The sequence below is a fragment of the Marmota flaviventris genome, chromosome 11, assembly GCF_047511675.1.
Source record: "Marmota flaviventris isolate mMarFla1 chromosome 11, mMarFla1.hap1, whole genome shotgun sequence".
Taxonomy (NCBI): domain Eukaryota; kingdom Metazoa; phylum Chordata; class Mammalia; order Rodentia; family Sciuridae; genus Marmota; species Marmota flaviventris.
In genome coordinates, this window is record NC_092508.1 from 81,428,457 (window position 1) to 81,442,974 (window position 14,518).

Sequence of the window (14,518 nt, forward strand, 5' to 3'; positions counted from 1 at the left end):
AGTAGGAGCATTGTTTAGTGGACTTGAGTGTTTTACATCCAGTTATTGGAATCAATGGAAACGCTGTGACTCACTTCTTGTAAGCAGTACCTTCCTCAAGCTTATAGGCATGGCCTGCTCTGAGTGCTACCCTCTGGAGCAGCTCCAGTCCTCTGCAAAGAAGAACATGAAGTTCTTGGGAGGGGGTCATTGCTGGGTTCAAGTAGGAAGAGAGTGGAGTGGAAGCATTGGTTGAAAAAATGAGTCATCCAGGGCTTTCAGCTGAATGCCCAGCTCTTCTCAGGTTCAGAAATGTTAGCTTTCTTCCAGTCTCTGTATTTATTGTTACTTCTTTAGGAAAATAAATATTAAGTATCTATAGCATACCAACCATTATAGTGATACTTAAATGATCTCAATTAATTGAATTACACTTAATTCTTATAACTATATAACTCATAATATTTATTTATAAGCAGAATTATTATAATTTTAACAATAAAGAAGCCAGCCTCAGTCAAATAATTTGCCAAATGTCAACATAAATAACTCATAGAACTGGGTTCAAATCCAGGTATATCCTAGCTCCAAAATTCTTATATTCTCAACAATGCTACCCTCCTATCTAATACTTCAGTTCATTGATGATTCAACTTTCTAAAGTTGCGGATCCAACTTCCAACTAATGGCTGTTCAATGCATAACCCAGAGCCTAAAGATGCAATAGCCCCAAGAAATGACATTTGTTCCATTAATCAGTATATCCCCAGTTCCTTGCTTCATGTATAGCAGACATCTATTATCTGTTTGTAGACTGTTACTCCATGAAGAAATTTAATGATACCAACCCCAGCCCACTCCAGCTTGGAATTCATACATATATCCTACTGGCCTGTCATCTGACCTAGCCATTGCTGCCAATATTTGCTTTCATTTAGCTTACTCTGTTCTCCATCTTTCTGAATTTGGCCATAGGAATTTTTGAATCAAAGCAACTCAAACTTTTTTGAAACCTGAAATTCAACTATAAGAGCAGCTTTTGCTATAGTGGTTATTTTGCTGTTATTCTTTTACTTTGGCCATGCAACAGATTTCTTCCCCAAATCTCCATTTTCTTCTTGTCCTGAAGGCAGTAATTATAGAGCTGGGAATAAAACAGTTTGAGGCAAATAACACAATACATTTTTCAATGAAGACACATTCTTTGTTTTTTTGGCTTCCAATTCAGTGCCCAAACCAGACTGCCCCTGTTTCACAATTGGAAGTAGTGTTTATTTGTATGTAAATACAATTTTTCACAAAGTTTATTTCTAATCAATTTATAGTATACCCAGTTAATGCTAAAGTATACCTAGTATACCTAGTTAATGCTAAAGACAGAAAATTACCTTTCAACCTTTGAAGTAGATCCTCTTATAAAATGTCTTTATCATACCTATTTCAAAGGGTTATGCAGCCTAAGAGCCTATTTTAATTTCTACACACAATGCACTGAGTACAATCATTCTAAAATCAATTCACTTCAAATATGCTCTAGATTATTTCCAAGTGACATGCATGTGGCCCAGGAAATTTAATGTGTAAAACCCAACAATTAGAACCAGTTCTAAAGTCATATTGAAAAATAAATCCCCTGTATAAATATAGTCTGAATTAGAACAAATAATAAAGAACTGTAAAAATTGAGATTATATTCCAATTTTCATTTCCCACTGCTAAAATCAGGACAGGCAGCTTCCAAATAATGGACAAATTACTTTTTGAAAGGAACCTTAAAAATAGTAAACAGTTACTATTCAACTATTTCAGAGTTTTGTAAATGGCAAGTTCTTTCTAATTGGCTCCCTATTTCAGCAAACCCAATTGAAAGTTAATTAGGTTGGTATGTGAACTGCATCTCTACCCCTCCCCCTTGCATTCCCAGGAATGAGCCTAGAACCAATAAAGCTTCGTTGTTTTCCATATGTAATCTGAATGTGGGATCTGCATTTATTGCAATCGACTGGAATTAGTCCTATGGTTCCAGCACCCTTTATGGAGGCAGCTTGAATCTTTGAGATGATGGAGGCTATACTGAGAGGTGATATGCCAAACACCTACTTCCACCTTTTTATTCGCCACAGCAGAAATACCACATGATAAATAAAAACTTTGTAGTTGCGGCTCAGTCTCTTAGCAGAATCTCTTCTCTCAGACCTGGTTGGAATCACAGGGTGCCACCTTGTGTATAAACTGACGATTTACTTCCTAGTTCCAGAAAGAATCCAAATAGTTTCAAAAATAATCAGCCTGAAAGCTCTGTATTTTATTAACCCAGGGAAAATAAGGCAGATGTAATTGAAGGAAACAGATTTCAAAACACACAGCTCCAGAGAGTCCATGACACTTGGTTTTGAATCCCACCCATAGCCTGTCATTCCTCATCCCACCCCTGACCGGAAAACACACCCGATGCCCCACACATGGAATAGATTGACACTGCACATTCTGGCTTTTGAATGGAGATACCCGAAATAAGTAAAACTCTTGTGATGGAGCTAATTAATCTGACTTGGACAATTATCTGTGTCCAACAGCAATTGAGCTCGTAGATTTAATTTTAGGACTTTGGATTTGCGAGAGGCACTTGTTTCTATCAAGATGACAAATATGATCCTATTTATTTGAATAAAGTACATGATAGTGATGTTTGAAAAAAAAAAGAATTTGAAACTGGGAAACACAATTGTTGGAACAAGTCCATGGGAGGTAAAATAGAATCCTTTTCAATGCACCTATCTTTTTTTTTTATTTATATATGACAGCGGAATGCATTACAATTCTTATTACACATATAGAGCACAGTTTTTCATATTTCCGGTTGTATACAAAGTAGATTCACACCAGTTCGTGTCTTCATATCTGTACTTTGGATAATAATGATCATCACATTCCACCATCATTAATAACCCCTCCCTTCCCCTCCAACCCCTTTGCCCTATCTAGAGTTCACCTATTCCTCCCATGCTCCCTCTCCCTTTCCCATTATGAATCAGCCTCCTTATATCAAAGAAAACATTCGGCTCAATGCACCTATCTTGCCCTTGAGAAATTCCACATTTGTAGGAAACTAACTCTACATTCAGCACAGCTGCCATTCAACCGAAGCCACTGTCCCATTCATGGAACTATCTGGAACTTTCATATTATTTTTCATAGGGAGATGGGTTGTAGATCCTGGGGCTTTTGGGGGTCTACAGCTGCATACCTGCTATTCAACTCAGCTTTCTTCACTGACATCCTCCATGACTCATCCTCCCCCCCCCCCCCCCCCCGTGTCTTTGGAAGGTAACTGGGAAGGCTGTTTCTCTCTGCTTGAAGGTGGTCTAGTCTCCCATCGTTGCTGGCACTTTTCAGACAACAAACAGGCTCAGAGAACTAAGCTTGCTGGGGTTCAAAGTGTTATCTGAGAGGAGTCCATTGCTAGGAAACCTAGGTTGCTATTCCAATGTGGCTCCCCTCACATATTGTTTTTGTCTCTCCCATCAACAAAGGACTAATGTTTATAAGCACGGATTTGTGAATGGAGTATGCAGCTGGAATTCTGAATTAAAATGGCGAATTGATTTATCTTTGTTGTCCCCTGAACATATTAGCCTGTTTCCTATAATAATAGGTATTGGGAGCTCTCTAAATTCCAGAATGGCTCATTAGAAGGCAGAAAGGAAACCAGCTTTGTTTCTCCTCATAGGAAGACAGGTTCACTGTGTTTCATCAGTTATTAATGGTAAATTTGGCAGGACAAGAAATAGAAACCATTTAAATAAAACACACTAATTACTTAAATATTATTGGTTCATCCAAACCCCTCATCTTGTTTCAGAAAGAATTTCAGGTGGCTTTTGAGAGTAGCTAAAATACACTGAGATAGAATATGGGCTCTAAATTTCCTGGTAACTTGAAATTAGAAAACCTCGTCAGCTTCACAGTTCACAATGTCCATTCCATACTATGACAGCTATTCCTTGTCCTCATTGGAATGTCCAAGAGTCTTCATAAATAGAACAACTAGGTAGTATAATATTTATCTCAGCAGTGTTCTTACAAATAGACACAAAAGAGATATACTTGGGGCTGTTTCTTGTAGTGACCCTCCATGTAAGCTGACAGCATCATATACATGCAGCTCCAACAATCCTACAGAAGTTTTTGCATCCCACCAAATACAAATCCTGAGAGTGTTAATAGATACCATGGGTTCCAGGAAATCCTCCTTGAATAGTGTTTTTCTCTACTGTAGTCTCATGATAAACTAGGCTGAGAGAGCTCAAAATTGTGCTCTATACAGTTGCCTGAAGCAGAATCATATGGCTCAAATGACCATAAGCCTTAAATGACCATGTTGTAAAGGATAAGGTTAATGTTTTTTGTTTTTGTTTGTTTGTTCATTTTTCTGGAATGAAAGGAGCTTTACCAGGACTAATGACTGACTAGAAAGCTATGCCTTCTCCCTTGAAGTGAGCTAAGGGTGTGTCACTGGCAGAGCCAAGAGCTAATTTGACCTTTACATAAAGGAAATGTGCATTGCTCTCTCAGGTTAGATGGCATTGGGGCGGGGGAAGGTGGAGAGTTTGTGCATACTGCATCAACATGAAGGTCATTCTCTACCAAGTGGCAATAGCTATTGTCTGCCAGCTTTATTTTTAGTTGGACTCTTCTTCCAGTGTTTATGTTGTGCCTTTACTTAGAAAGCCCCATCTCTAACTGTCCCTTGCTATGAGCAGCTTTTGTAGCCTAGCAGGCTGTGCCACAGCTGATCCAAAGGAAACTGTTTCAGAGAATCCACTCCTCCAACCCCAAGTAATGGGGGAATTGAACCCAAATTTTAAATGCTCTAAAACCAAGCTACATTCACTGTCCTATTTATTTAGAGACAAGGTCTAGTTAAGTTACTCAGTGTGGTCTTAAAATTGCCATTCTCCTGCCTCAGCCTCTAGAGTTGCTGAGATTGCAGGTGTGTACCATTGTGCCTGGCACAGTATAAACACGGTTAAAGGAAGACATCAGTTCCTCCTACTCAGAGCCATAGATGGGGCGCTTACATACCCAGTCCCCATCTTCCACACTTCCCCTCTCTTGACAGTTCTCCCAGTACTGGGCATTCTCCCCTAGGGCTGGTACATAGCCCTGTGCCTACAGATGACTCAGATCTACTATTTTCAGATAACTTAAGGAAATCTGCACAAAGAAACTCTAAAAGTGAATGTCAGTTGAAGAACCAATTTTTACCACCATATTGATGTCTTCCACTCAGTTTGGAGGCAGCAATAGCTTGGTCTGGAGCTTTTTGCTTGAAGGTTCTATTGACATTGTGGTCTTTCTCCTAGTACTTCATGAGTACTAATGGCCTAAGTAATATATTCATATTTTATATAGTAACATATGAAATAGATCCAGGTTTCAGTATGAACCTGAGTTTGCACTCACTCAGGGATGTCAAAACAAACTACTTTTGAAAACTATTTTAGGCATAGAGATAAATTTGGAATATTTTACCAAAATATTAGTGAGAGAAATGAGATTGCATGAAAGGATAATGGTAAGGAAAAATCCTTATTTTTCACTTCATAAACCTCTCTCTATTGACATAATAGTAATTCTTCTTCTTTGTCTTCATTATCATCATCCTAGGTAGATGGTTTCAAAAGCTCATTTAAAAAATCAAAATCTGAGCCTGGAACAGTAGTACACACCTGTAATCCCAGCTCCTTGGAAGGCTAAGGCAGGAAGATCTAAGTTAAAGTCCAGCCTGAACAATTTATCGAGATCCTGTCTCAAAATTTTAAAATAAAAAGGTGTAGGGATGTTGTTCTGCAGTAAAGCACTTCTATGTTCAATCCCCAATACTAAAAGAAAAAAGGAAGAAGGATTAAATCCTGGTAATGAACCTTGGGCTTGGAAAAAGACAAAGCTGGTCCTGGGTATTCTGTGACCCTTGTTATATTGTTTAACTTCTGCAACTTTGTATAATGTATCTAATGTGCCCATGTAAGAAGTAAATGAAATAACACTATACAAATTGGCTAACATAATACATGGCAAATAGTAAAAGCCCAATAAACATCAAGACTACTGTTTCGTTTCCCTTCCTTCTGCTTTTTTATTTACATGGTAAGGTGATTAAAATTACATAAAATTAGAACTGTAGCATATATACAATAAAAACTTAAGTTTGAGTCTCATCAATTACCCAATCATGGAGCGAAAGAAACAATTATTCAAATCATCTTGACCATAGGACCTGGCCAAAGAGATAGCATTAGATCTTTCTGAATGAGAAGATTATATCTTTATTAGTGACCGATTTATGTGTAAATGGAACCAGACTGTCTAAAAGCCAGATTCGTTTCCCATTTTCCGAAAGTTTTCTTCAAGAACTATGATGAGGTGAATCACCAGGCCTTGATAAATTTCAAATTTTCAATTTTGTGACTATTTCAATAAAATTAACACAGGTGCATTAAAATAGGTTGGAAATCAATCTAGATCTTATGTATCATTTGTATATATTTATACATACATATTTTAAATGTTCTAATCTTTTACCCACTGCTTTTCTTAAAAGAATAGACCTTTGAAAACATAATAATTAAAGTTATTATAAGTTGTACATTTATTGCTCAGTTTAAATTTGTATAAGTGTACCACATCTGGACAAAATGGGTTCAGACAGGATTTGAGGGAAGAATCCTGACTTTCCTTCCCTTTTTCCTTCTATCCTCCTCCCTTCTTCCCTATTTTTCTTTCCTCCTGCTATTATACTCTTATTTTAGGAAATTATAAAGCTTATTTTAATAATTCAAGCTGCTGTCAAAATAGCAAAATGGCAGTTCCTATCCAAGATCAGAAAGGAGTAGGTTACTAACCCATGAATAACCCCATCATAAGGCAGCTGACTGTATCTGGGTTTCTGTTTGCCAGAGAAATAGGTCATCATGTTCAAAAGTGATATCATAAAATCACATTAGCAAGAATTATAATATAACATCTGTAACATACAGGAAGAACTTCTGAAAGAATTTACAAATGAAAATGTTTGAAGTTTTTTTAGCAAATTTGTTAGACCATATTCAACCTAATATGTTCCCTTCTATACATCTACCTTGGTTCTATAACGAACAGAATTGCCCTCAGAGACAAGCCTGGTTACTAAAAAAAAAAAAAAAAAAACATTTGAGTGGACTTTTTTAGTTCGGTTTTTATTTTGTTTTCCCATCATAAAGGGAGGGTATAATGACACTGGTTTGCTTACCTGGTTTGTAAACTTTAGACCTTTCCAGAAGAAGTTTCCAGAATGTAATAAGCTTACCCAAATCTCCACTTTGAGAGGTCACACTGCTGGGAATGTGAATGTTTGTGTGCTTATTGAACCAGGCTTATTACTTATTGACCTTCTCTCTCTTTATTAAGTATTGACATAATTTAACTACAAGGACATATTAGAACATAAGGCTGGTAGTCTTGGTTTTATCAACATTTCCTGGCTCCTTTAAAAGTAAGAAAATTCTTTCAATAGTTTAGCTAAAAGAGAACAATAAAGCTGGAGCAGGGATGGACACCTGTAATAACAGTGACTCAGGAGACTGAGGCAGTAGGATGGCAAATTTGAGGTCAACCTGGGCAAGTTAACAAGACCCTGTCTCAAAATAAAAAATAAGCCAATCCCCCCAAACCAAAGGCTGAATGTTCTCTCTGATATGCAGATACTAATGCATAATAAGGGGGACAAGAGAGGGAAGAATAGAAGTTCATTGGATTAGTCAAAGGAAAATGAAGGGAAGGGAGGGAGGATGGGAATAGGAAAGACAGTAGAATGAATCAGTCGTAACTTTCCTGTGTTCATATATGAAGACACAAGCAGTATAACTCCACATTATGTACAACTTCAAGAATGGGAAGTTATATTCCATGTATGTATAATATGTCAAAATACACTCTACTGTCATGTATATCAAAAAAGAACAAATAAAAAAAATAAGAAAGGATAAAAAAGGGTGCTGGGGATATAGTCAAGCATACTTTGAGTTCAATCACCCATACTGGAAATACTAATACTAATACTAATAATAATAACAAATATCCTGCTTGGTGCTATGTTCTCTGACATTTATTCTTTACTATTTTTATGAATTTATGAATAGCTCTGAAGGCATTCCATATGAATAAGCTTTAAATCAAGTTTGATTTTATTCATTAATTTGAATATAGCCTTTTAAGTTTGTACAGATTTCATTACTTTTAGAGCCACCTTATCCTAACTACAAGTAATTTGCCATTACATAAAATAGAAGAGAGGGAATTGCCAAAAAAAAAAATACTTAGAATTGAGAATGTCAACTTTCTTTCTATCGCTACACCAAAGATTTGTTTCCCATACTAGAAGCTGATGTTTGCTCTCAATAGTACAACTAATAGACCAGAACAAGTACAATTATTGGCTTCTTTTCTGCCCTGTGGCCTAATCTATAGCAATAAATTCCCAGGGTGGCCACACAATTACACACAATGTGATCACTATCCCAGCAGGCCCAGCTAGGTATGGGTACACAACATGGTCACTTACCCAGTAAATACTGCTCAATATGGTTAGACAACATGATCACTACACAGCAGGCCTTTTCAATATGGATTCCTATCATAGCCGTGGCTAATACACCAGGCGACTTGCATGCATCCAGCTGCAACAATCATCCCTACAGAAACAGCTTGATGGGGACATATCGCATACTACCTAATTCCACATGTGCACTCAGGCGTCAACACCCTGCAGAAGATCCTTTAGCCCAGCAGTTTCTGCCATAGGGAAATTTGACCACAGGCACAGTGGCAACCCTTAGATTTGGCCCTGCAGACAAGATGTGATAGGATCTCCCAACATGGCAGGCAATATGCCAACCTTAACCCAATACCAATTAAAGAAAAGGAAGGAAAAAAGAGAGAAAGGAAGGAAGAAAGAAAAAAGGGAAGGAAGAAAAGTAGGCAAGCTAATGATGAAAAAAAGACCCATAATTTACAAAACATTCCGACAATTGCATCTGAAGGAAAAGACAAGCAACACAGTCATATGTGGAGTGCGGGTTTTCCTGCATCCACAGCATCAATGCCTGTGGCAGAAGAAAACCCATTTGACATCATCCTGCTACTCTCATTAGAGCAGATCCTTTTGATGAAAGGTGCTATGTCTCAGAGCTGCTTTGATGTGTGTGAAAATACGCCAACTTCTTCCTGTAAAGTAACGATATCTATCGTTCTGCAGAATAAAAAAGAAAAGCCTTTTAGGCAAATAAATGGAATAATTCTTTTTTTTTTTGCCAGCTTTAAAGAAGCAAATGGATTTTCCAATTTGAAATCAAAATAACAAAATTTTAAATCAAATTAACAAAAAGGGGAGTAATTATTTTATCAAAAAGCTTTCCATTTACTTTTAAATGATGCTACTTCCATAGATGCCAATTTGGTTGATCTGGAATGTGGCCCAGAAATACACATTTAACAATTATGCCAGGTGATTCTGCATCAGAATAATTTACACAGCTTCATCCCACCAGTTCCTCTTTTCTTCCTCATCTTTTCTTGTCTCCAATTTTATCTTCCTCTTGCTTTCCCTATGTCCCTTGTCTCTCTTCTCCCTCCCCCACTTTGGCTTCCTTCCGTTCCCTTATTTTTATTTTTTTTTCCCTCTAGGCAAAGGCAAGAAGATGTAGGGGGAAGGGTGGTGTCAGGGATGGGAAGGTTGATTGGAGAGACATGAGGAAAAGAAAAGAAAGAAAATCCTGCCAATTTCATAAGCTTCAAGCTGTGCTCCCAAACAGTGCAAGGTCTCACTGTATTCCCTGTGCCCCTTTTATTGGAGCACATAGATCTTGCCACCTAATTTTCTACAGTCATGGTTAATATAGGGAGGTCACCAGAGCCAAGAGAAGATGGGCAGAGATCTTGGATTGAGCCTGAAATTGTCCACATTTAGTTCTTCAAACAAAAAAATGCTGCATTGAAAATACTTATAGCAAACCTGGGGTTGGAGTCACTGTCGTATTAATTTCTCACCACTGCTTTTCGTAAATGCTGAGGCTCCATTATTTGCTGCCATTTCTTCCCTCTGCCTTCCACTCTGATCTCTATCAATTTACTGACCACTTGCTTTTGTTTATTTCTGCTGTGGATGGCTCTTTTAAACCCGGTGAAGCAATATAGTTTGAAGAACCTTGATGTAAGAGTCAGGAGACCTGTATCTACACCTGGTCCTAGCATTAGCTAACCTTGGTCTTGAGCAGATGGTTGTAAGTTCTCTGGTCTCATTGTCTATTTTCTGCGATGCTCATTTTGGTATAAATTTTGTACTGAATAAATAGACATATTACTCTTCTATAATGCTTTATAATAAACAGAGTCAGGTATGAATTATAACAAAGTTTTAAGCACGCAGAATAAATTATTTTTGTCCTTAAAAAATAAAAATTGGAGTATCGTTTTGCAGGAAGCGGGACAGAACTGAGGAAGGAACCCAGGTATACTCTACCACTGAGCTACATTCCCAGCCCTTTTTATATTTTATTTTGAGACAGGGTCTCACTAATTTGCCCAGGCTGGCATCAAACTTGTGGTCCTCCTGCTTCGGCCTCCCAAGTCACTGGGATTACAGGTATGTACTACTGCACACAGGTAGGATTATCTTTTCCAGAGTCAGAATTAAACACCTGCCAAACTTCCTACTGTTTTTATTAGACTATAATCAAAGGTATTCAGAATGATAGAATATAAACTTAGAAAGGTTAACTTTTAAACTCTTGGTTCTTAAATTTTATTATCATCAAGAATATATCCTTAATTCTTATTCTTTATCTTTCTGTATGCTTGTTGGCCATTTGGAGAAATGTCTTTTCAAGTTTTTTGCCCATTTCCCCGTGTCTCTTGTGGAGCTAATTCCAATTTCCATGCCTCTCTGCACTACACACATTTTCTTTTTCCAGGCTTCAAGGCTAGGAAGCCATCATCAATGGGGATTTTTCTTTTCTACATTCTGAGATATGCCTTCTTGGTGAAACCCTGGGACATGCAGTTAAAGACTTTCCCAATCATGGCCATAGGGTCTTAGTTTTTAATCAAAGAAGATCTAAGTTAAAAGTTTAATCCCAAGTATAACACTGGTTTACCAGATATCTTGAACCAAGTTTGGTGCTCTATTTTTGGGTTGACTTCATATGACAAATCAGGCGACCTCTTCATAAAATTTAAACAGAAGTTAGTGGGCTGAGCATCTTTAAACTTTTTTCTACTCTCAGCCCTGGAATAGAGATATTTAGGAGGAAGAAGACTGTTGAAACATTTCATTTCCAAATACCATGTCTCTGGGAATTTTACCTTTCTTACTTTATTCATTCATTTACACATTTACTCATGTATTCAGTATGACCTAGCATGCTTCCTACTTTCCATGAAGTGCTATGAGAATGTGAAGATGAGAATAGATCGGTACATAGTGCCTGCTGTCCCATAGACAAGACAACTGCACCCAGAAGTAACTATGGCAGAACACAGAAGGTCACAGGTACCTCAAGAGAAACTCTCTCTCTCTCTCTCTCTCTCTCTCTCTCTCTCTCTCTCTCTCTCTCTCTCACACACACACACACACACACTATGGGAGAGAAACTATGGAGAGATTACTTTTGGCTGATGGGCTTGGGAGGGTATCAGAGAAAACTTTAGAGAGGAAATACAATCTGAACCTTGAAATGTGAGATGTAAACAGGTGGAAATGGGACAGAAAGCTTATTCTTGGCAGAAAGAAATGTGTGTGCAAGAGTGGAAGATAAGATTCATTCTAGAACCAGAACCCTGAAGGATGGAGCATGGCAAGGGCAAACATTTAAGAAACAAGTCAAAAATTCTGCCAATCCTGGTTCTGCCTGTTAATGGCTGTTTGGTCAATGGACTCAGTTTCTCTGATTCTTTGTTTTTGTTTTTGCAGATAGTAAAATAACTACTTGCCAACCCCACAGGGTTATTGTGAGTACAAAATATAGTAAAGTGTGTGAAAGTGCTATACAAACCACAAAAAGCTATATATGTTACTATAGTTTGAATGTCTTCCAAAATACATGTGTTGAAACTTAATTGCAAGTGCAATGGCAATTAGGCTCCTTGTGGATGTGGCCTCATCCTTCCTGTGGTCCACCCCCTTGCTGCTCTGTATTGCAGCAGTGTTTCTCCATGTTCAGACACTCTTGCAGGACTCCTCTGGTCTCCTAAGTACATTCTTCTGCCCAGTCTTACCTTCCTAACCACCAGTATCCACAGTGGTCATTCTGCAAATGCCATGATTTTATTATCTTTTAATGCTGAGTAAAATTCCATTGTGTATATATACCACAGTTTCTTTATCCATTCATCTATTGAAGGGCATCTAGGTTGCTTCCACAGCTTAGCTATTGTGAAAAGAGCTACTATAAACATTGATGTGGCTGCGTTACTATAGTATGCTGATTTTAAGTCCTTTGGGTATAGACCAAGGAGTGAGTGATATAGATGGGTCATTCAAAGTTTTATGAGGAATCTCCATACTGCTTTCCAGAGTGGTTGTACCAATTTTCAGTCCCACCAGCAAAGTATGAGTGCGTCTTCTTCCCCACATCCTTGCCAACACTTATTGTTGTCTGTATTCTTGATAGCTGCAATTCTGACTGGTGTGAGATGAAATCTTAGAGTAGTTTTTATTTGCATTTCTCTAATTACTAGAGATGTTGAACATTTTTTCAGATATTTGTTGATCGATTATATATCTTCTTCTGAGAATTGTCTTTTCAGCTCCTTAGCCCATTTATTGATTGGGTTGTTTGCTTTTTTGATGTTAAGTTTTTTGAGTTCTTTATATATCCTGGAGATTAGTGCTCTATCTGATGTGCATGTAGTGAAAATTTGCTCCCATTCTGTAGGCTCTCTATTCACCTCACTGATTGTTTCTTTTGCTGAGAAGAAGCTTTTTAATTTGAATCTATCCCATTTATTAATTTTTGATTTTATTTCTTGTGCTTTAGGAGTCTTGTTAAGGAAGTTGGAGCGTAATCTGACATGATATAGATTTGGGCCTACTTTTTCCTCTATTAGGTGGCAGGGTCTCTGGTCTAATTCTAGGTCACTTGATCCACTTTGAGTTGAGTTTTGTGCATGGTGAGAGATCGGGGTTTGGTTTCATTTTGCTGCATATGGATTTCCAGTTCTCCCAGCACTATTTGTTGAAAAGGTTCTCTTTTCTCCAATGTATGTTTTGGGCACCTTTGTCTAGTATGACATAACTGTATTTATGTGGGTTTGTCTCTGTGAGAACAGTGATTCTGGACACACAGATCTGTGACTCTCCTTTGCTTCCTTTAGAGAGCATACAGACCTCCATGTCCCTACCCTCTGCCACTCCTCTTCCTCCCTCACACTCCAAGCCCCAGTGTCTACATCCTTTATGTCATACCATGTAGCCACTGCCCTCTAAGCAAGCCATGCTCTTTCCCAATTTCCTTCTCTTTGCACATGGTATTTCCTTGGACTTCTGCTCAGGGTCCTCTTAGTCCACCAATGAGTCACATCTATTGGCCCCTTTTCCATGCAGGTCATGGAAAATGGGGACGCCCTCCCATTCTGCCCTTCAGGCATCCTTGATTTAGGCCTACTCAGTGCATCACCCAATTCACTTGTTGGGGGCATTATTCATATTTTTTTATCATCATTTGCTCATCTGTCTCTCCATTAGATCCAGAGTCTTATTTTTCCCAAGTCCTGGCAACCAATAAGTACTTGTTGAGCCTAATAAGTAGTGAAGCAGTGATGTACCCACATGCCTTGACTTCAGAAAGTACTCCATAAACTTTAGTTCCCTTTCACTCTTTTCTCCTATCTCCAAATACCATGTCCATTTGCTTTTTTATATTTCTGCTGTGGATGGCTCTATAGTTTCCCGAAACCATAATTTCCATTTTAGCTCAACCCAGATCACCATTTGAGGACCACAACTCCAAATGTCCACTTTCAGGGAGTCACATTGCCAAATGAAATAAAGAAGGCATTTTCTATTTTCAAGCAATGTTAGGTTGAAAGAAAAATCCCCACATCCATCAACTATATATCACTGTCTTATTTGACTCAAGCTTCCGATTGCATGTATGTTTTGGAGAGAAATGTTTCTGTCATATTTATTCCTACCCCAGCCTTGTAAAACAAAATTTTACCTAACAGAAGTAATGACAGAAAAGAAAAACAGAGGTGATATTTCAACCAATTTAAACCCAAACTTTAGTTTAATATGGATGCTGTCTCTGTGCCAGGCTAGGTGTTAGGCTGGATCTGTGCATCTGTTGTTCTCTGTGGTTGGAACCACAAGTTCAAGTCTCAACCCTGGTACCATTGATATGTGGAGCCAGATAGTTCTTTTGGGGAGAGGCCTTTCTAGTGCACGTTAGGATGTTTAACAGCATCCCTTGCCTCTACCCACTAGATGCCAGCAGCATCCATA